The sequence below is a fragment of the Apis cerana genome, linkage group LG6 (genome assembly GCF_029169275.1).
Source record: "Apis cerana isolate GH-2021 linkage group LG6, AcerK_1.0, whole genome shotgun sequence".
Taxonomy (NCBI): Eukaryota; Metazoa; Arthropoda; class Insecta; order Hymenoptera; family Apidae; genus Apis; species Apis cerana.
Genome location: NC_083857.1, coordinates 1,252,123 through 1,277,821, shown reverse-complemented (window position 1 = coordinate 1,277,821; position 25,699 = coordinate 1,252,123). Strand labels below are relative to the sequence as shown.

The 25,699-nt window shown below is 19.8% G+C and overlaps 1 protein-coding gene across 1 annotated transcript in view; it reads left to right on the top strand.

The window, feature by feature from the left end:
* The first annotated feature begins 4,946 nt into the window (after nucleotides 1-4,946).
* Nucleotides 4,947-25,699, top strand: part of LOC107993454 (cilia- and flagella-associated protein 58-like) — a 91,779-nt gene continuing 71,026 nt past the window's right edge. Inside the window, exon 1 of the mRNA XM_062076897.1 lies at nucleotides 4,947-5,461. The gene's annotated coding sequence lies outside the window, so the exon portion shown is untranslated. The remainder of the gene's footprint in view (nucleotides 5,462-25,699) is intronic.

Genomic DNA, 25,699 nt, shown 5'->3' with positions numbered 1-25,699 from the left:
TTGTTGTATTTCTTTAATTGTAACTTTGTAAATTTTTAAAAACAAAGATAAATTAATTTAAAGCAGTACTTTTGAAACGCAAAATATTCTTCTGCAAAAAGAAAAAAACCTGAAAAATATTATAAAATAAAAATAACTATAAAAATATAATAAGGAAATATTATATAGAAAATTTAGAAAATATTAGAAAATAAGAATAATTATAAATATTATTATTAATTTTTTATTAAAATTATTTACTAAAATTATTATTTAATTTTTTTATTTAATTTTTTATTTGTAACATTATTTATGCCATGATTTAATATTTTACATATAATTTTATATATAATTATATAATTATATATATAATTCTACATGTTTAATTACACTTATATAAAAGTAAAAGTTTATTAAAAGAATTACTTATATAATTAATAAATTTTCTTTCTATAAATTTATAATTTTATATTTCGAATTAGAAAATTTGTGATTTCAATCATTTAATTAATTTGATTTGAAACCATATACATTTATTCAAGGAAATTTTTATGACTTTATTTTACAAAAAAATATTTAAATTCTGATTTTAATGAAAATTTATGTGTGTGTGTGTGTGTGTGTGTGTGTGTGTGTGTGTGTGTGTGTAATATAATGGTTATATACGGAGTTGAAAATTTATTTGAGTGAATGAAATTAATTTCCAAAGTTTTCAGTATTTTTGAATTTCTTCTGAAAATTCTTTAAAAAAATAATAGAGCATTAAAATCAAAATTTTTGTAATTTTATTTTGTAAAATTTTGTAATTTTAAAACATTTTATTCTATCTTGCACTATTATAGAATTATGTTTAAGAAAGGAAGATTGTTTTTTTCTGATCTCTAATAAACAATGTTTGAATATCTAATAAACGTAATAAATATTTTATGAATCGAAATAACTGTAAATTCTATCACTTTCTTCTTTAAAAAATTCAGAAAAAAATAAATGAATAATAAACAATGTATAGAAAAAGCAGAGATTTTTTTTTGCGAAAACGTTTTTTCTCGAAAAACCAATATTCGAAATGCAATTGCAAATGATTTCCCAGCAACAGCAAAATTTTTCTATTCCTGCCATATGAATAGTTATTTTTGGATGTTAATAATATTATTACATCTACGAAAATAAAACTAATATTAGAATAAGTATATCTACTTTATTGAAATTTAAAATAAAATAATATTATAAAATATTTTTCTTTTTTGTAAACTTCTATTTTATTATACAAAAAAATGAAAATCATTTTAAATGAAAAAATTAAACTAAAATCTGATCGAAAAATCATAAAAAAAATGTACTTATATAGTATAGAAACTTTTGGGATACAAATTTAATTTTATTTTTGGATAAATTCCAAAATCATCATTTGGATATCCGAACATTATAAACTTCCAGAATCTTGAACAAATTTCCTAAAATCAAATACTCACATATTCCAAAAATTATATTAGTTTTTAATTAATAATAATATTAATTATGTACATTAATTATAATATTGATTAATTATTTTCATTTACTCTACACAATTATTTAATTATTATTCTAAAAAAATGTTTTAAATAAAAATTATTTTGTTTCGAAGAGGATTTAATATTATAAATTTTAGATAAATATGTTTTCTAGATTCCAAAGTAATTTTCATTTCTTTTAATAGAATCGTTTGTTTTTATTGAGATAGATGTCCAATAATGAATTCTAAGTTGTATCTAAAAAGCAACATTAATTCTATCTTGTCTCGCGTATATTTAGTAAAAATAAAAAATCTGATTAATTTAATAATTCTACTATTTCAATTATAAAAATTATCTAAAAGTCCTTTATAAATTAATTTATTATATTATAATATTGTGACAATTCGCTACAACTGAAATTTATATTCACTAAAAAATTAAATTTAAAACATTATTCGTTCTTTCAAATATATATAGATTTAATAAATTTCATTGCCAATGTGAATTTAAACTTTAAACAAATATTCCATATATGTCATTGTTTACGATATTATATTAATTATATTGCAATATGTTACATTATTACATATTATTAAACAAGCTTTGACGATCTATTATATTAATAGATTGCAAATTTTGACAAATATTTATGGATTAAATAGAAAATGATTAACCATGTAATCGATCAATTAAATAATTATTGATCGATTTATTATTATTATAATTATTATAATTATTATTATTATTATTATTATTATTATTATTATAATTATTATTATTATTATTATAATTATTATTATATTATTATATTTATTATTATTATTATAATTATTATTCAATTAAATAATCAAATTGTATTCACAATTTGAAATTTATAAAAAAAATGTCCAAAAAAGTTTATAACAATTTTATTGAACTATGATATTAAATTTATATAATTATTTTTATAAAATTAGATATAGATTATATTCAATAGATTATATTGAAATCGCGAGATGAGTAAAACGGAAATATAGAAAAGCGGAGATTTAAAAAAGATTGAAGATGAGCTGAACAAGAGACACGTCTATTATAAGTATACCCTGAGGAGGGAATATTTCTTTACACGAGAGAAACTTATGAATCTCGTGGAAAAGTGTTCAAGAACCGGTAACTACATTACCGTCTCTCGCTGAGGAAGTTGATTTTGTCCAACAATTGGACCGCGTGCTTGAAACGCTTAAGATATTCGGAATAGTTTCTTAACTTTTTGCAATTAGTTTGCTTGGAACGAGAAATAATCAGAGGTATTCGTTGCACGAAATCAATCTTAACATTGCTTTGATTCTAGTTATTTAAGTATATTTTGTTTGATCTAAAAATTATAATATTTAGAAGCAACATAATATTAAAAATGAAAATGAAATAAAAGATAAACAGTTTAAATAAAAAAATGAAAAATTTTTTAAATTATTAAAAAGATAAAATATAAATATATATATATATATATTGAAGAGACAAATTGATATAGATGCAGGGAGATATAATTTCAATACTGTATAGAGAAAATTGTAGAATAAATTGATACAATTTTTAATTTTTTTTTTTATTTTTTAATTAGAATAATAAGTTTGATTAATTAATGATTATTTTATTTTAACTTAATTTTAACTATTTAAGTTTAACTATTATTTAAAAAAGAACATAAAAAAATATATAATTTTATTATGGACATTTTTTGTCATATTTGCAAAAAATTTGGTTGAATTTTGAAAAGTGTATGCAGAAATTCATACGATTTATACATAAACATAAATTATAATTATATTACATTTTAAAAGATATATTAAATGGATGCAATTTGATTTTTTTATGATGAAATTCATATCAATGTATTTTTATATCTCTAAAATTATTATCAATGGAAAGACGAATTCATGAATCGATAATATGATGATTTTTAAGCTAATCCTCAAAATTAAAAAAAATCTCAAAGGAATGAAAATCAGCGAAATTTTGAGTATGTTCGGTATGTTTTTGCTGCATTTCTCTCGAAATAGTGGTTAATAAGGAAATAATCCATCACATAAACATTCATTTTAACTCGTGTTCTTGAAATTCTTGTTTACAAATATTCATTCTCAAGTTGTAATATTAAATTGATTTAAAATTATAATAATATTACTTTAGTATTTTTGAGTTAGTCATACAATAAACAGTGAATATGAAAAATGATATAAAAAAAAAAATGGAAAAAATATGCAAGCAAATCATATACACAAGTATAATACTTCGAACATACAAAGATAAGTGAAACAAAGTTTTCTTATAATTATAAAAATTATAGAGATAAGATATAAAGATTTTTGATTGATTATATATCTTAAAATGATTTATCTATTATATAATTATCTACTATAAAAACATAATTAAATTTTCTAATATATTATGTAAATTCCAATTTCAACTTAATATTAAAATAATTTTTTTTAAATTCTTGTTCTGAATAAAAATGTATCTATAGTGTATATATGATTATTGTAAACAAAAATTTTTCTTTATTTACTTTTCTAAACATTAATATTTCATACTATCAATAAATTAAATAACATTGTTTATTCATATTATTGTTTTATCATGACATTTATCGTTTATGATACGAAGAAAATCAATCATTAAAAAGTTGCGTAAAAAATGCAATTGTAAAAATACGAATCAAACTATTCGTATTTCGTAGTTTTAATTGTGAGATAGGTGACTTGGCCTCTATGTAATAGTCGCGAGATCGTTGTTAATCCCTCGAGATAGATAGTCATTCACGGACAGACAGGCTAAGCGGATCGCGGCGGATTTTAATTAGAGAGACGACCGCTTCCCGATTTCATCGTCTAGTGCTCCGTTCCTTGAATTCAGCCGACATTTAGGAAAGTTCATGGCATTTTTTATTCCTTTGATCGTTCGCGATAAATATAACGAAAAGTTCTTTTATCGAATAAATAAATTTAAAATAATCAAATTTAATATTTTAATATTATTTAGAATTGTTGGAATTGAAATTATCAAGTATAAAGATAAAATAGATAAGATAATTCTGTAATATATTGCAATTGTGTAATACAGTACACGAAAATATACGAAATAAACATATGATATATATAAAACATAAAATATCCAATATTACAATATTTAAAAAAATAAAATAAATTCTTATGAAAATAATAATACTAAAGATTCTTTTTCATTTTTTTAGTTGTGTTTAATTTTTATAAATATTCTCATTATTTATAATAATTAATCAGAAATTAAGATTATCAATGTGATTTAATTTTTCTAACAAGAACTTATAATATTAAATAAAATTAATTTAAATTAACAATAAATCTCCAGAAAATAATAGTTTATAACTAATAAATTAGGAAATTATTATCGATATATAGAAATTTCCATCGAAGTTTAAGATATTTAATTTTAATTGATCTAAATCATTCATAACATCATATAACATCGTCTCTATTGCTAGCAACAAAGTTCCGTCTATCAACCTTAGAACTTTGAATCTATATAATTCATCCTAGCTATATATTTTGGTAACAATTCATTACGATAATGCAACCCGTACAACAGCAGCTCCCGAGAAGTCGCTAAATCGACTCGACGAATTTCGGACGCCAACTATCTACTATCGCGGCTAAGTGCTGAGAGTGCACTTTTCGGGTGGATATATGTGTACACCGGATCATTTAGCGCGAGTAAGATAAGTATCAGCTTCAGTTACCAGGTGACTAAGTCAGTCTTACCGCGGATTTCCGTGTTCGAAATAAAGATCAACCATCGATGAATAAATAGTTTAATAAAACACAAAACTACCTTCTAAGTAGAGAGCTTATCAGTTTTAGCAACCTCAGTGAATCTTAATGTTGGACTATTCGTTCGGTATCTACTTGCCAGAAAAAATCTGCATTCAAGAGGATGAATCCTTTTATCGCTTTATATAAATTTTATAACATTATGTAAGTTTTAAAAATTCATATTTTTTCTTATTTTCGGAATGCAAAATATTATTTTGCATCAATCAATTTATATTTCATTTTTTTTTTACATATTTACATAATTTTTTTTTTATTTTAATCAAATTATGCCAGGCACTATTCACAACCATTATTAAATTTGAAGAATTTCATTATACGTTATAATATATTATATTTTGTTAATTGCATTATATTATATTTATTTAATATATTTTAGCATATATTTGAAGAATTTTAATATAACTATATATACATAGATCGTTACATTTTTGTAGATCACGAATAATTTTATTAACTAATCGGAAAAACTTGTATTTTAAAACATTTATAATTTAGTCAAGATTTGTTAAAGCAAAACAAAATTTTATTTTTGACAGATTTAATATGATTATTTGGAATATATATTGAAAGAAAAATATCGCAATATAGTTTCAAAAAAATACAAGTCTTTTTTTTAATCTAGTGATCTTTTTTAATAGTGAACTAAAAGAAGCGATATATAACACAAAAATTTCTAGCAGAAATGAGTAAAATTTTAATAATTAAAATTTTAAATAAAATTGTTTTAAATAATTATTTTATTTAAAATGTTTAAATAACGTTCATATAATATTGACCATTTAATATTACAGTTATCTGCAATTATTATATTAGTTTATTCTCTTAAATATTTCAAAAATATTTAATATATGTGATATAATGTCTTTTTTTACGAAAAATTGTAGATTTATTTTTGAATTTAACAACTTATTTCTCATTTTAAATATGTCATATTGATATATACATTTTTTCTAGCCATCAAATAATATCAAAATCAGGAGAGAAATTATATAGTATAAATATATCATATAATATGCAATAAATTTATATTTTCAAAGAAATTCCTTGATTTTTTATGATTTCTTTTTTAATAATTTTCTTCTATTTTATTATCTTCCTACCTATCAGTTAACAAATATGAAGATATAGTAGTAAGCTAAAAAAAATGATAATAATATTAATAAAAATAAATACTTATAGAATTATATTTAAAAAAAAAGATATATGTTTAAATATTCAACTAAATATTAACTAAAAGATTTTTTAAAATTATAAATTGTATAAAGAAAGATTATATAAAATAAAATCTACCATAAAAAAATTTTAATTAGTTCGTTCACAACGAAAATATGATTGATTAATGTAGTCCAGTTTTTATACTTTTTTTATTCGTATATATTTTTTTCGTTTCTTTCAAATTTTTAAATTTTGGCCACGGTCTGTATAAAATTAATTATATTTTGCATAAAAATTTATAATTATATAATCTTCTATTAAAGAAATATTAATATTATTAAAGAAACGTATCCAAATTTCATATTGAAAGCGATTACAACGAACCAAGAAATATCTAATCAAACTATTGAACTATTATCCGCATACTATACATTTTTTTTTTTTTTTTTTGATATACATTGACCCAGTTTCTTCGAATACTTGATCCCATCGATTAAAACTTCCGCCGGTCTAGCTAACAGCCCTTCTCGAAACGAGAACCCTGTTGCCGAACGAACGATTAATTCTCGCGTCAGAAATATTATTTTCCTCCAACTTTATACTCTTCCTCATCCGCAGAATTCTCTCAAGGAAACGAACATGTTTCGGTTCGAGGAGCTTGGATACATATTTTCCCCGTGCTTTAGACCAAGAAAAAATTGAAGGTAGCGAGAAAGAAAAAAAAATATATATATATATATATAAACAGATAAAAAAGTGGAAAGAGAAATAGTAAAGAGTGAAAGAAATAGAATCGAAAAAAAGTAAGAAGCGACGAGGCTCGTTGTCGATGCAAAGGGGCGGTCGAGTCAAGGGGATGAAAATTTTGAAATAAAACGATAACGAGGGTGGCGTACGATATGCCGAGCTCGCTGCTAGAAACTGTCTGCTGCTTATTACATCACACTGAACGTAGTTACTAATTAGTTACATTCAAAGCACCGCGGCGCGCACCGACGTCGTTAAGAGGGGTTGAACGAATGCTATCACTGATGTTACTGCTATTGCTGTTCGTGGCTATATAGTTGTCATCATTGAAAATGGTGATGCTCGAAATAATGATGAATATTCGTGGGTTACTAATTGTCGATGATAGTAATAGAAAATAATAAACATGATCTCTACGATGATAGCGAGAAATGATGGCGTCATATAATGGTCTAAAGCAATAGTAGTAGTATTAATGATGATAGTGATGATGAAATATCTGGAGAATCATCATCCTCCGAACTAAAACTTGTTTTCCTACCGCGAATAAAACAATAAGAAAAAGAAAGAAATGAAAAATAGAGAAATAAAGAAAGAAAGTTGAAAAAAAAGAAGCAAATAGGAGAAAAAATGGAAGAGAGAGGAATACACACAGGAAGAGAGTAACCGAATCGCATCCTTTCCCCCGTAGGCAGCCGAATAGTTGAAAACCAGGCACAACGCGTCTGCGTCTCTTTCCTCTTTTCTATCTTATTTTTTCTTATTCGCTCGCGCGTTTTCTCTCTGTCTTTTTCAAATTCTCTTTCGGATCCCACCTCTCTCGCGCAACTCTTTTATTTCGCTATCTTGTTTCCGCGACGGCGTTCTTTTTTTTCTAACCTGTTCGTCTTTCTCTGTACACCAGTTAGCTTATCTCTGTTCCTTCTCGTTTCTTTTTCTTTCAACCCTTGCCTGGGTTATCTTCGTCTTTTCGACATTGTACTTTGTCACTCTTGCAAATGCTTTGACTCTCTTCAACTTTCTTTCTCGTTTTATCTATTTGTCCATCTATCTCTTTCTCTCTCGTTCCCGCTTTTTTATTTCCATTTTTTTCCTGGTTCGAGCATCTCTTTCTCTCCATGTTCCGGACTCCGACTCCGCTCAACGCGTATCCACGGCGAAATCGATCGACCGAAACGTTCCAAAGAGAATGAATGAAAGTAGCAAGAGAGGAAGGAATACTCTGAGCAGATTACCGGTGGAATACAGGATGACAGAGAATGAGAATTTTAAGAAAGGTTTAAGGTGGCAAGAAGAATGAAACATTGGCACTTGATTCGAAACTGGTCGAGAAGAGCTGCAAATTTCTATCATGGCTTTTATGCTTCATTGATTTATTATTTTTCTCTTGAATATCTAGATCCACAGAATTTTTTTTTCTATTTAGACATGCCTTGTTTTTGCTTACGCACGTCCCTTATTTGTTTCTTCTCCGAGAGTTTGAATTCTTGAGATCTGTGCTTTAGAATCTATATTTCCATATATAATATACTTCTATTATTATAAAATTATATATAAAAAATTCCCATTTACAGAAGTTATATTTGATATTATATTCGAGATATTATATATCATCTTCACAATTTTTGATATTTATGATGCAAACGAAAACGTTTTTCGAGAATTTAAATATCTACTTTAGTTTGAATACATATTACAAGGATATTACAAGAATATTACAAGGAAAACATAAAAAAATTTAATATTATTTTCAATCGATATTTTTTTGTTTAATAACCATAGATATATCGTAACTTTATTTATACAAGATTAAGGATAGTATGTGATTTTAAGAATATTCTTGAGATTTGTGCTTTAGAATTTAAATAGAAGATCTCTAAGAAGATCTTTATAGAAATTATTGAAATTTTATGTTATGTTATGAGTTATGTTCACAATTTTTTACATTTATGATATAAATGAAAACATTTATTATTTTCGAGGTTATTTATATAAAAAATATTTATTTATTTATATAAATATATATATATATTTATATAAAAAATAATTAATTTTAATAAAAATGTAAAATTTTGTTTATTAATATAATTTATAATAATGTATATTATTATTTATTATTTACTAAAATATATTTTAGAAAAATAAAAAATAATTTATAAAAAATATTTATATCTGTTACTAAAAAAATTAATAGATAAATAATATGTACAATTATATTTGATTAATATAAATATTGTAATTTGAATATAAAAAAAACAAAAATTTATTTAAAATTTTGCATGTTGTTATAAAAAATGCATGGCATCATTTATAATTATTATAAATATATTATAATTTATAATGTTATCGAATAATGTCTAAAATATTATGGAACGTAATTTTCTTGTCGTTTGTTCATTAATTAAAATAATTGAAAAATAATTGTAATAACATTTATCAAAGAAATTAAAAATAATTTTAATATTAAAAAATTCATTTTATTTCTTTTAGATCAATTGTATTATAGTAAAATCTACAAAAAAAATTGTACAGTATAAGATTAATAAGATTAAAAAAGAAATTGTAATTTATAAAAAATTTATGAAGTATTTAATTTATAAAGAATAAATATTTATAAACAAAATAAAATTTTGAAATATTATTATAATGTAATAATAAAGTATGTATAATGTAATGATATTTCTCAAATTTATTTTTTTTCAAATGAATTATGAAATCTTGTCAAATTCTGAGACATTTGCCATTTTTTTTATAAATGGAAAAAAAAACAAAGTAAATCAAGCATGGCGAGCTTTCATTAGAATTTCAATTTTATTCAGTTTCAAAGTCAATTAGAATTAGTCAATTCAATACATTACAGTTTGTAAATTTGTCTAAATGAATTCATTCAGAAATACATAGTAAATCAGTACCATATCTTTATTATCTATCGAAAAATACATGATGAATTAACACTATATTTTTAGTGACTTTTCAAGTTTATTCTTAAGAACTGTTCAAGTTCAAAAAATCAACAATATGTCCTTAACAACTATCTAAGCTATAGTAAATCAGTACTGTAGTCTTAGCAATCATTCAAATGCATAGTGAATTAATATTATATCTTTAGCAATTACTCAAGCATACAAATAAATAAATAAATAAATAAATAAAACATCATGATTTTAATCATTCAAGCGTATAGTAAATCAATAGCGTTTTCTTAACAACCATCCAAATGCATTGTAAATGAGCTCTATATCTTTAGTAACCAGTCAAAATCACGCTGAATCAGCATCCTCAACAATCATCCAAATTTCTGATTCAGTATTGAAAGAAATCAGGAACCAATCAATGTCAATTTTTTCGACATATTAGTGGATCATTTCTTTATTTGATAATATTCAAAAGCATAAAATGAGTTATCATTGTCATTTTAACAATAATAAAGAAAAGTTTCTTATATCTATATTAATCGAAAGATAAATGATGGAATAAGAGAATTTTTGGATAATGGAACAATTACTTTTTTTTTATATTAAATTTAATTTAGTTAACTGATATTTAATAAAATTAACATTTTGTTTCAATATTTAAAAATTCTATATTTTTTTATTTAGTTAAAAAAATTACATGTTTTTTACTATATAATTATATACAATTTTTTTCCTAAAATCATCCTGAAAATCTCTTTCAAAAACTTCAAATAGTGTGATAAATTACATCCTTATTATTTTTTTTTATTATTTTGTATTATTAATTTATATAAAATTTATGTTCATAATATCTTCTTCAGAAATATCGTTTTTATTGTACTAAAGCTATTCAAATCATTATATCATTGTTGTAATCATCACATCCTGATATTTTACATTTTATTGTAAATTTCAATATTCTTTTTCAATATTCTTTTTATTATTCTTTCTTTTTCTTTATTTTTTAATTTACTACTACAATTTACTACTAATTTACTACAAAAATATTCTTAAATTATTCGGAAAAAATTTTATTCTATTATATTCTAGCATTTAGTCTAGCATTTATCTGATTTTTATAATTATATTCATATTGATATGTTTAAAATAGATTTTTTAATTTTAATGATTAAAATTGATGATATCTGGTACATTTCATGCAAATAAGTACAACAATGTAACTATATTATTATATTTTATAATGAAATCTAATCTATCATTTACGATGAAAAACTTTATGTGATAATCTCTTTTAAATTAAATTTAACTCGGCATTGTGTATATTTATTAATATATATCCTTTATTATTATTATTACTTAATTTTATTACTTAAAAATTTATTAAAATTCGTTTTGAAGTTTCTGTAACATTATTATCATTATTCTCATACTATCATGCATTATCTATTAAATGCTGCGTAAATATCAAATCAATATGCTTTGAATTTAGTTATTCAGATGTTATTAACTTCAAAATTTGAATCTCTCTTCTATATTATTGAAATCTTTTTTTTTTTACATATATATGTTTATATATATATATATATATATATATATATATATATATCTACTATAGATTTATATATAAATATATATTTATCTTTTTGTTATCGAAATCATTGGAATATAATATCATTTTATATTTTTATATTCTTTTTGATAAGCTTTTTTTTTATTAATATTTACTAATAATATTTGAAGAATTATATAGATATAATAAATAAGAAAAAAGACATGCAAAATTTATTATATACGTATAAATAATAATCCATATAATATTTTTGGTTTTTATCTATGATTGTAGATATAATAACAATAATAACATCATATGATATCATATATTGTTGTTAATTTTGTTGTATTTTCAATATTTTCTTTTTAATTATTTTATATTTTTTAATAATTAGAATTAAATTTTTGATTAGTTTCTATTTAATATCATATTAGAATAAATGCTTTAAATTACATTAAATTAGATTAAATCACATTAAATTATTATGATTAAATTCGTTTAACAAAATACAAGAAAATGTACAAAAAATATTAATTTCTATAATATTAATTTCTGTTAATATTAGTTAATAATTGTTAAAAATTTTCATCATGTTCTCTTGAATCAATCTTTTTCTTTAATATTCAATATATTATAAAAAAATTTATTCACGATATCGAATGTTCATCAAAAATAAAAATGGATTTTATATCGAAAGAATTGATTGCAGGATTTTTATTAATTGGATATTTTTTACTCCTCTTGGTGAGAACTATAAGCTTTTAAAATTTTGGATCCTTTTTTTTGGATTTTATATAAATATTGCTATGAAATATATATATATAATCTTAATAATTCATGTAATTCATTGAAATCTGAATATATTCATTGAAGAAAAATTTGTGCAATCTAACTAATATTTATTATATTTATTATATTATAATATTAAAGTAATTTAAAAATATTTTAATAACTGAAATAATTTTATATTTTTTTTATTTCAATTTTTTATTTCAATTATTTTATTCATATGTATCTAATATATATCTAAAAAATTAAAAAAGTACAAAATAACATTTTATTTATATCTATTTTTAGAACTTTTTGCGACAAATTTTGGCTATTTTTCAGATTTAAAATTTTTCAAATAATTTTCATTAGTTTTTTTGAAGTAAATTTGTCCTTGTTTTCTTATCAATATCTTTTCTTATCAAATCGTCAAATTCATATATTTCATTGATCATAATGGCATTGGATAATGGTGTTTAAAAGTGTTCGTTTGTTTAATAAAACAAATACATGACAATTTGTTTAGAACATTTATAATTAAACTATATTATTTTGTTTAAGTATGATGTAATAAAATATAAAAACTTTATAACTCTATTATAAATATGTAAGGTATACATATAAGACAAATTCTTTACATAAATCGATTTTAAATATGTATGAAAAACAAAAGCAATTTTAAAAGTCTATATTTACAAATTTAAGTACACAAATACGATCTACAAAGATCGACAAAAATTTTATTCAAATTTTAAATTTGCTATTTTACTACTAGACCAATTATAAAAAAAGATGCAAGAACGAAAACATAAACTTTTATTGGAAAAATGGATTTCTTTCTTACAAATTTATTAAATAACTTTTGTTTCCAATAAAAAAACTGCATAGAATTGAAGATTAAAATGAAATTCAATTAAAATTTGCACATAATCATAGTTATCATACAATCCTCTAATTATTATTTTATATACAGAAAAATTATTTAAATATTTCTTATGATATAAAAATAATAAAAAAAATAATACAAATATAAATCATTTATTATTATTTGAAAATATACAAAAGATTTTGTAGCATCAATGATTTTTATTTATTTTTAAGAGAATATTAATCTCATATCTTATTATCTCAAATAATTATAAAAAAATTTAATTAATTACAAAATATCTCAAATAATTAATTATAAAAAAATTTAAGTTATATATCTTTATTTGAAAATTATATTTAAATGTTTTGACATATTCAAAATAATTTTTCTTTTAAATTTGTTATATAAGAATTATTATTATAAAAAATTTTTGTTTTGTTATATATATTAATTCGTATTTTTCCAAAATAATAATTTTAAATCATTTTTTTATATACGTAAAAATCTTGATATATTTGTATTCAGATCTAAATAATTGAGAATATAAAGATTTTTAATAAAAAAAATACCACAAATTTCATTTTGTTTTATTTTAAATATTTTTAATATTTGATAATATTACATATAATATTACGTTGATTTTGACATTTGATAGGAAAAATAAAAGATCGATAAAAATTAATATTGAAAAGTTAAATAGAAATATTACAAATATGTAATATATGAAAAAAATATAAAGAATATAAAATATATATGAGAAATATATGAAAAAAGATAAAAAATATAAAAAATAATTATAAAATTCATAAATTAGAATAAATTTGAATACTTATATGTGATTAATTTAAATGAAACATTCTGTATTTATATTTAAGTATATAGTTTATATTTAAGTATATATATAACAAATTATATTAAATTTTATACCAATTAAATACCAAAATAACAATATCATCTATCAATATCAAGTAAGTATCGATTAAATACCAAAATAACAATATCATCAATTAATATAAAAATTAAAGTTCGATAATAAGTTGTTTCAATTAGCTTAAAAATTTAAATAGTAAAATACAAATTTGAATCAAATATAACGAAGTAATTAGAATTCTGTTAAAATTTTACACAAAATTGCGTAAAATATGAAATTTTTTTATATGTATTTGTATATATATTTTCTATATTAACGTTCTATCAAACATTCATCGTTATATCACATGCACGATAATTCTTTCATAATCAGCTTTTCTTTCTCCTTATCTCGCAAACCACCTAAATCGATTTATATGTTGTATTTTAAGAACATTTTCTATAAAATATTGAAGCTATAATCTATGAAAAATCAGAGATTTTAATTGATAGTGCTTCAAATGGAAAATGAATAAAAATATTCAGTTTGATATTTATTTTGATTTTTATTGATGATGATTCATAATAATTTATTTAAATTATTCTGTTTAAATTTTGTTTATGATATAAATGGTATATATAATTATATATACAGTTATATTATATATACAATTATATATACAGTTATATTACATAATAGCATAAGATTCATATGAAATAAGATTTTAATCATCTGTACTTGTTGAAAGATTGTTTAGAAATATCATATCATAACATTATTATTTGGACGTTTATAAATTTTATTCTTACTTTCCAAACATTTTTTATACTTTATTATCTATTATCATTTTTTTATAATATTATTAACTATCATTCTTTTTACAGATTCACATTTATTATACAGTTATCTAAATTTTTAATAATTTCAAATAATATATAATTTTTTTCAAATATTATGTACATTTTAAATAATTATGCATGTAATTCTTCATAATGATAATTTCATTTAATAATGACAAAAATAAGAGATAATAATTTATGATTATAGAGATTAATTTGCATTTATCAAAATAATAAATATAATAAATTTTTAAACTATAAATAGTAATACAATCAATTTATTAATTATCATAAGCAGTAGTACCTAACAAAAATTGTTAATTTGTTTTTATTGAAGACATAATGACAAAAAAATGATATAAAAAGATTTTTAATGCTTTATCGTACTAATAATACATATGTGCAGTTACAAAGTGTAATTTTTTTAAATAAAGTTCCATGAATTAATATTACAAATTATTATTATTTCTTTTTTTTTTTGCGTCTTTTTGAATATAAAAGGTATAAAATAGTATAAAGTCTAAAAATAGTATAATAGTATAAAATAGTATAGTAAAAAGTATAAAGTCATTGAAAAATGAATACTTTTCAAGATATCTCATTTTATTTTAAATATCTAATAAATATCTAATAAATAGCTAAATATTTGATTTTAATTCCATTTCAAACTTTATACTACTTCCTTAAAATTATAATTTTACTTTGATAGAAAATCTTATCCCGTGCAAGTTACAAAGAGATACATCGACGTAACACGATTTCTGATAGTCCTATTGAATTATGGCAAATCGATTGGCCATTTAATCACAACTGTCATGCGGCAGACATAATTACCACAGAAAGATATTCAATGGCAATCAGTCTGCTGTCGAAATTCCATCTGGTTTACCGATTATTCCAACCAATGTGTTTCCGGTATTTCTTTCTCTTCCTTCTATTTCGTGATCTCGTTACCGTAAATCTTCTATGTGTATTCCATGAATTCAGTAAATCGATAGAATCGAATTATTCGTCCTTCCCCCAGCGAACCACATCGAACGAAGAATACAGATGAAGTTAGTATGAAGTGTTCCTTCAAAGCGATAAATCTTTCCAATAGTATACCACTACTAGTCTATTTCCTCTATCTTTATCTGTGAGTCTAAACTATCGCTTTCCTCGAACAATGAAATCATTTCCGCGGCCTGATTGTACGTTATTAACTTACGCATTTTTGCAATCGAGCAAACTGGATTAAATCTCGATATCATCATCTAAACTCTTTTGCACAATTATAGAGTAAAATTATAAAATTATAGTTATACATATTATATACTGTATAATAATGTTATAATAAATTTATATAAAGTTTATAAAAAATTTTTTTAAGTCACAAGTTGCAAATAAAAGATTAAAAATTATTGAATATTAGTTGTTATATAAATAAATATTTAAATATAATTATTATTTTATTCTTCATTTATTATTATTTTATCATAAAATAAATATTAACTAATATTATTTGAATAATAAAGTATTTATTAAAATGAACGAATAATATAAATAATAATTCTATATTCTATGAATTTTCTATTTCTCAAAAACTATTTCTTTTCTTTTATTTAAGATAAAAGTATATTTCTTTCATACTTTTTGTTTTATACATCTGTATGTATTATGTATGTATTATTATTATTAAAAATTTTATAATTTATCTTTTATTTTTTGCTATTTGAAATAATTTAATATTTGATAAATAAATGATTTGAAAATAATTTATTTTTCAAAATAATAATAAAATTTTAACAATAAGATTTTAGAATATATTTTATTAACATTTTAAATTAATTATGAATAAATTTATTTTTTATGTTATGAGAAATAATTATTTGTTTATTTTATTTCTTTTAGTTTTTTAACTTTACATCAATCATTTGTATAAATTATTAACCAAAAAAGATAAAATTTCCAATTTATTAAAGTTTACAATATGTTCTAGGTAAAAGTAGATTGGAGACCGACTCTTTGTCTTTTAAATTGTTTCTCAAGATTTTTTATGTTGAATTGTTTTCTATTTATAATATATCTTTTATAATAAAGAATAATGTTTCATTGTCAGATATTGATACTTTGCATAATTGATTATGTGTTCTTTTTTATTAAAGAGATAGAATTTTGTGATTTTTGAAATTATTTGATTCTATTTTAGTGATAATGAAAAGCAATGGTTTCTTTTGTCATTTATATTATTGCTAATCATTTAAAAGTTTCTTGTAATTGTAAATAACTGAATAGTATAAATTTTTCTTTTTGTATATCAAAGTTAAATTATAAGCGAATAATAAAGGATTTGTTATGATATTGTATTATCATTTATAGCGATTAAGAATAATAATATTAAGAATATAGAGATTCAAGACTTTGTAGTACATTATTGTTTAAAAACTTTTGTCTCAGAGGAAAGAGTATTATTGAATTCTAACTTAAATGACTCTAATAGATAAAAAAAAATTAAATTGAAAATATTATCTTTAAAGAGATAATATAGAAAAATCTTTTTCTGAAGAATTTCTAAGATTTTTTGCAAATTAATTATGCAAGTTATGTAATAAATTTTTCTATATCTAAATATGCAATAGTTAAATATTCGTTAGCGAAGGCTTTATATATATTTGTTTTCAAGTTTATTAATTAGTCTCATTATTAAGTGATTGTATAAATGAAATAAAATTGTTAAATATCATTTTGGTACTTAAATTAAATATCTTTTTTCTAAAAATTGCCAGAGTTTTGAGTTAATAACTGTTTCATTAATTTGTATATTCTATTTATCAAAACAATCAACAATAATATTGTTGGAATAAAGTTTCACTTGATTTTAGAATGAGGATAATATTGAGGTAATTATAATTTCTTTTCATCTAATTGAAAAAATATTGTATATCGAAATACAATTAAATAATAAATAATAGTATTTTATAGAAAACTGGAAATAGTGTCTTATAAATAGAAAATTGAGCACAATCTATAGTATATTAAACAATGTTCACAAATTATAAAAAATAATATATATAATTAATTTAATATATAAAAAAAATGTATAAAATAAATAAAAATATATAAAAACACTAAAAAATAATAAAAGACAAAGTAGTATATATCTCATTTGAATTTATATATCCTCAATAATTTAATTAAAAATATGCTTAGAAGTCTATTAAATTCTAAATTGATATTCATGGATAGGTTTATCTATACTAAGGGCAGATTAAATTCTATTTTCTATCTGTATTGAATAATTTGTCCTTTTTTATTTGAGATAAGTATTATGAATTCTATATATATTTGAATATTTTTATTTTTTTTTATTTTAAATTCAAAGATGAGATATATTTTATTCTACTTTAGCTTTTGTTATTTTTTAATCGTTTTATATTTTTTCTATATAAATTAAATGAAATTTATTTATAATTTTTTATAGTTTATAAACTATTTAATATATTATGAATTTTGAAATTTTTAATATTTTTTATTTTAGAATAGTTGTATTAATTGCAATTATGATGATTAAGAAATATTGCAATATTATGTTTAGAATATCAAAATTTATTGGATTTAGTTCTATAAATTAGGAGGAAAACTTGGATATTAATTCACGAAACATTTTCCAATTAACTTTTTGGAATTTTCATCTTAAATTCGCAATTTTAATTCAGATTTCACATCTTTACTAAAAAGTAATCGTATAGATCACTTAGTATATTTATTATTATGATGTTTTGAATAATCGATGGATCGTACAAAAATAAAAATATTACATTAAAAATAAAAATACCACAAATAAAAATATTACAATAGAAATAATCGGATGTGGCATAGTTTCATCTATTTTTAGAGTATTAAAATTTATATTATATATGTATATTATTGCAACTAAAAAAAACACCATTTGTAATGACATATGTTTATTTATAAAAATTTTTCATAAAAACAAATAAAAATATTGTCCGAAATATTTGACAACGAAGAAAACAATAATAGCAACAAGATGTGATTGCATTTCATTATTTTTTTTATCTCTTCCAAAAGTAAAATCGGAGCAGATACGGAAAATCTGTATTAATAAAATATTCTCATTATAAAACTATGAGAAATCATGATTTTTCTAATATATTTATGCATTAATTTTCCAATATAGATTGCTCATCTTAACAGAATATAATATAAATACATTATATAAAAATAAAATATAAATTAAATAATAATTGCTTATTGTTATTATTTTTTGTTATTTTAAATATATATATATATATATATATTGTATAATATTAAAAAATGATGTTGTTTAATTGAATTTATGATATTTATTTGAAAAAAAAGATCAATAATTACATATATAAGAGATATAAATATATTTAAGATACTTATATTAAAAAAAAAAAATAATTAAAAAAAAATATATTTAAAGAAATATTAGAAATATAATGAATTGTGTACATCTAAAAGAAAAAAAATGTTTAAATATTTTATGTAAAAGACATTAATATAAAAGATACAAAAATTAAATTCTCAAAAGCGAAAGTAAATAAGATCAAAATAATTCACATATAAAAAATAAAAAATTTAATCTGGAATCTGGAAATTTATTCTTCTAAAATACTTATAATAAATATTCTTAAATATATTGAAGATGATGTTAAATAAAAATATAATGAAAATAGAGATTATTCTATATATTGATGATAGAAAATAACTGATAGTTCGATAATAAAATAATGATGACAATGGAAAAATTATTGTAATGTATTAAAAATAGCGGTGATGTTTGGATTCATAAAAATATTGATGATTTTAAAAATTTCAAAATTTTTTTTTATCCTATAAAATATTTGTTGATTAAGTAACATTTAGTAACATTGACCATAACATTTCTTGTACTAATTTGATGTATTTGATCGCTATATTTTCTGAATTTCATAAGTATATGTTCTTCAAAGATTAAATATTTATTTCATACAATTCGTAGCAATATTTTCTTTTAAAATTGGATGTACTTCAATTCTTAATTTTTTCAATTTTCTCTTCTTACATTGGTGATAGAGATATAAAGATGTAAATAAGTGGTTTGCAATAGCATGCATATCGCGATATATAAACAGGTTTATATAAATTAACACGAGATCTAACTCTGAGCAGTAACCGGTAACTAGATGTAAATAAGTTTGTATGCATCAAAACAAATGCTGGTACTACTCGCATATGGCATGTTGAGACTCGAATCTACACAATATATACAATTCATCTATCATACACAATATAAAATATCATTATAATATATTATAATTTTATCATTTCACTAAAAAATCTATTTATACACTATTGTAAACATCATAATCGAAATATAATCACAATTGAATTGTCATGTTCATAAAAAAAAAAATTAACGATTCTATTTCTCTGTATCAGTAATGTTAACATATAGCCAAGAATATATGTGTAAGATTATCATTCATATAATATGTATTAAAATGTCTTGAAAATAATAGAACATTCATATTGAACATTTTTTGTAAAATAATAAAAATTAAAATTAAAATTAAAAAACATTTAATTTATTAATTTCTTTCAAATTATGAATTTTTTATTTAAAATCATTTCAAGATAAATATATTTAAAATTTTCTTGCACTTTTCATTAACTATAATATGATGATAAAAATATATCTACATTATTAAAAAAAAATGTTAATGATTTTGAAAATTAAAAAAAATGAATCACAATATTCATGATAAATCAAAGAACTCATACATTTTTTTATATCTACTAAAACAGCGAAAATATTAAACAAAATATTCTATACATAACATTTTTTATTTTATTATATTATTTTTATTATATTATTATTTTTATATTATTATATTATTATTATATTATTATATTATTTTTATTTTATTATATTTCAATTTACATTTTATTATTACAATCAATTTTTAATCAATTTAATTAATATATATATTTAATTATTCAATTACTTAGTTTAAAGATATTATATTTAAAATTTTTTTATATATTTCTATTTCTATTTTTATTTTTATTTTATATGTCTTATTAAGTATAATTATTCGACAAATATTATTTTTATTTCAATACAATCATTTTTATTGAAAGAATAAGAAGATTTATAATAGTATTTTGAGATAATTAATATTAAATTTTCATTAATTTTTACAATCAAGAAATTTTATTATCATATGAAAATAATTAAAAAATTTTAATTATTTTTTCTCACAAATCGATAAAAATAAAAGTAAATGCTATTATGGAAAATCTGTATTAATAAAATATTCTCAATACATCTTAATAGAATATATAAATAATAAATAAATATATAAATAAATAATAAATAATATATAAAATAATAAATCATACATAAAAATTTTTTTTAATAATACTGATGTTAGATTGCATGTATGGCTAAATTGTAATAGAATAAATATGAAAATGCATACAAAATATACTAGCAAATTAAACCGTTCGTATAAATTACGATGTTTCAAAAAATTAGACAATTTCCGTAAACGGAAATTATGTATATACCATTGCAAATTACTCGTTTGTACTGAGCTTAAAATCTTTTTCATGAGAAGTTAATAATTGAGTTTAATTTTCTTCTCTACGAATGTAAGTGAATGTTTATGTAGTTATTTTCACTTACAAAATTTTATGGTAAGAACGATGTGTAACAAAAAATCATGAAAGGCAAAATTATAAAGTTGCTTCCGCATTCAACTAGCATTCAATTTCTTAGTTGTATTCTTTTATATTTTATATGTATATCTATCCATAAAAGTAAAGAGCATAAACATAACATTTAAACGAAAAGTGGAATTTCCTTAATTGTATTATCAATGATAATTATTATAGAAGCAATTAAAAGAGGCAATATAATGTCTTTAACTATAAGTCTAATTTTAATCAATATTTTTAATATATAACTGACTATAATTGATATTGATTATATTATATTTTATTTTTGATTTTGATTGCTAGAATATAAGATGATGGATTATTTAAAAATATAGCATTTAATCTTCAAAGTAACGATTAAAAAATTTCATTTAATATTCGTGCGTTTTCAGTAACATTAAAACAGGAGATTGAACAATGTGAAGTTATATTTTTAGTAATAAAAAAGTTTTTTATAATTTTAAAGCTATATAAACATAAAGCTATATAAACGTTGAATTACAATGCTGGACAATTAAATTTTTCCCAGCTATTCTATTAATACAATTCTAAATTTTTTTTGATTAATTTTTAATAATTAGTACTTTTCATTTGACCATTAAACTTGATTTCCGTTATTCCGTTAGATTCTTTTATTATTAAAAATATATCAATTTGAAATTGGTTACATAGTTTTTGGATTATAATATTAAGAAAATATATGCAAAAAATTTAACAAAAAAAATATAAATATAAAGATAGCAAATAATATAATAATCAAGAAGTTAAAAAAAAAGATTTTGTGTGTAAAGGGAAATTTAAATTAAATTTGAATTTATATAAAATAATTATATAAAAATCTGTTAAATTGAATAATCAAAATAATACAAAATAAACAAGAAATACTAAAAAAGATTTGATAATTTAGTCATATACATTTGTTTTACTTTGTTATCCAAATAGAATTGTATTTATTTTTATTTGACTTGAAAATTTATTGTAATATTATATTTTTATTTTATAGATATTATAAGTAAATAATTTTTATTTATGTGTAACATTATTTAAGATAAGTATAATATTAATTCTTTATCTCAATTACATAATAATTTTCAAGATATTTTATAATTATATGTAGTGTAGTCATATCATAGCTCGATAATTATAATTTAATTTTTGCTCTTTTCTTTATTTTCTATTTTGATAAGGTTTTTGTATTATTTTAGTTGTAAGATAATATCTATTGTTTGTTCTGTTTTACTTTGGTGATAATTAGTTATTTTGTCATGCATTAGGTTTACGACTGTTGATTATATTAAAATTATATGATTTTATATATATGGGAAAAACTAAATCTTATAATTTGATATCTGTTTGAAATTTTTTAATATAATTGTGGGAAAATATAATATAATTTTATTCTTTGTGATGCATTGAGTAATGATCTGATTGCAGCATTTGTATTAATAATCATTATTGTAATAGGAATGTTATTATGAATTTTTATATTACAGTTTTTATTATCAAGTTATTTATAAGATTTCAGAAAAAAAATCTTATATAAGTAAATTAATTAAAATAAATAATTTTTAAAAATATACAATTCATAATTTCAATTACAATATATGAATTTATATATAAATTCAATTTTAATTAATAAATTTGTAATAATTTATTTAAATTGAACAAATTGAATTTTGTGTAATGAAAGTATTGAATCTTATCATTCTTAAACAATATAATAATAATAATAATAGTAGTAATAATACTACTTCATCATATTTATATAATAATATGATTTATATTGATCGTATATATAATATATAAATTCAATATATATATATAAAATATATATAATATATATATAATATATATTATATATATTATATATATATATAATATATATAATATATAATATATATAATATATATAAAATATATATACTATATAAAATCTTATACACAATCGTTATTTCATCATATAGTTAATCGTTAATTTTATTGAATTTTTCTACAAGATGTTAATATATTTATGGATCATGTCGAAAAATTCAATTTTAGAATCAATTAAGGTTTATAATTAATATTTATTAAATCAAATAAGACGGGGATAAAGTGAAATAATTTTTCATAATGGTTATTCTATTTTCGTCTTTGCTCTAATATAAACTTAAATTGCTTAAAACTCAATAAAATATCGATTAAAATTTTTATATATTAATTGTTTTCACATAATAATATAATTTTCGAAATGGTAATGATAAATAGTTTTGAAATTGTTTATGGATATAAATTAATTATTTATTAATATCTTACATATGATATATATAAATATCTTCTATTATAAATTTTAAACAATATATTATTATTATAAAATATTTATAACTATTATACAAACTAATACTAGAACCTACTAATATTATTATTATAATATATATTATAATAATAATATTATTATATTAAATTATTTTTCAATTAATTATTTAAACAACTTTTAAATGATTATATGCATTTTTATTATAAATTTTAATTAATAATAATTGATACTCTCATTTTCAAATTAATTATGATAAATAAAATAATATTAGTTGATAAATTATTATTGCAAATTAAATCTGAAGACAAGTTTTCAACGCTTGATTTCTTCAATTTCAGATGCAAATTCTAATCTCCTGTTTTAATTATAGATATAATAAAACTTTAACAATGAAAGATTATATCATCCAAATATTATAATATCTAAACATTTCACTATTTGTATATTTTATTATTCCAACATTAATATATTAAAACATTAATATATACAGAATATAAATTATATTTATTTTTCAAGTTTATCGATCAAGTCTACCAATAATTTGACAAAAAAAATTTTGAAAAACATTACTACAAAAATTTTGGATTTTAATCTAAATAATTAACAAATCAGTTTATAAAATTAACGAAGATCGCTTTATTTTTCTCGAATATTACAAATGTTACTTTTAAGATGATTTTAAGATGTTATTTTAAAGATGAATGTATTGCGAATTATATAAAAATAAAAAAAATGCCGAATAAAGAAATACTTTCTAACAATAAGTGAATCAAAATTATTTTTCTAATAAAAACTATTTATAATATTATATATTTTTCTAATAAAAATATTAAATGTTACATAATTATAAAGAAAAAGTATATTATAAACAATGTTTTGTTATATTTTATATGTGATAATTTCAATAAAAAAGATCCATTATAAAAATTTTATTTTTTCCTATTTAATCTCTTTCTTCTTATTAAGTCTCATCTCTAATGCAATTAATGGATTAATGAGTTATTAAAACTGTAAAAATAATTCATTTAGAAAATTTCTATTTTACTTTAAAAAAAAGACGAAAATATAATAAAATTAAATAAAAAATTAGATCTGAACAACTCTTATATAATAATATACTCTTATATAATGAGAACTGTATGATCTAACATTACAAATTTTATTTAAAAAAAAATATGAAAAAAGTTTCATATCACAAGATATAACTATATTGCTATATTGCTTAAGGTATTTGAGTAACAGAAATGGGGTAATAAAGATATTGATCTGATTAAAATATTTCAGATTTATTTTTCAAAGATATTAACAATATTTTAAATTCTCATATTAAAAAATTATAAGAAGAATGAATATATGAAAAATGAAATATAGAAGAATGAAAATCTTTTCTTACTAGAAAAATTTACGCATTTGATAGTTTTTTCTTTCCAACCATTCTATATCAAAATAAACTTATTTTATAACATTAAGTTATAACACTAAAATTAGAAAACCAATATTTAAATTGAATTGACTTTGTTATTGTATCGTAAATGTATTGTAAAGAATGTATTGTATATGTAAAGAGATATCCCAATTGAATATTATTTCTCGAATATTGTGACTATTATTATGAAACTGTATTAATTTCAAGTGAAAACTTAATGATGATTTCTAACTGACTT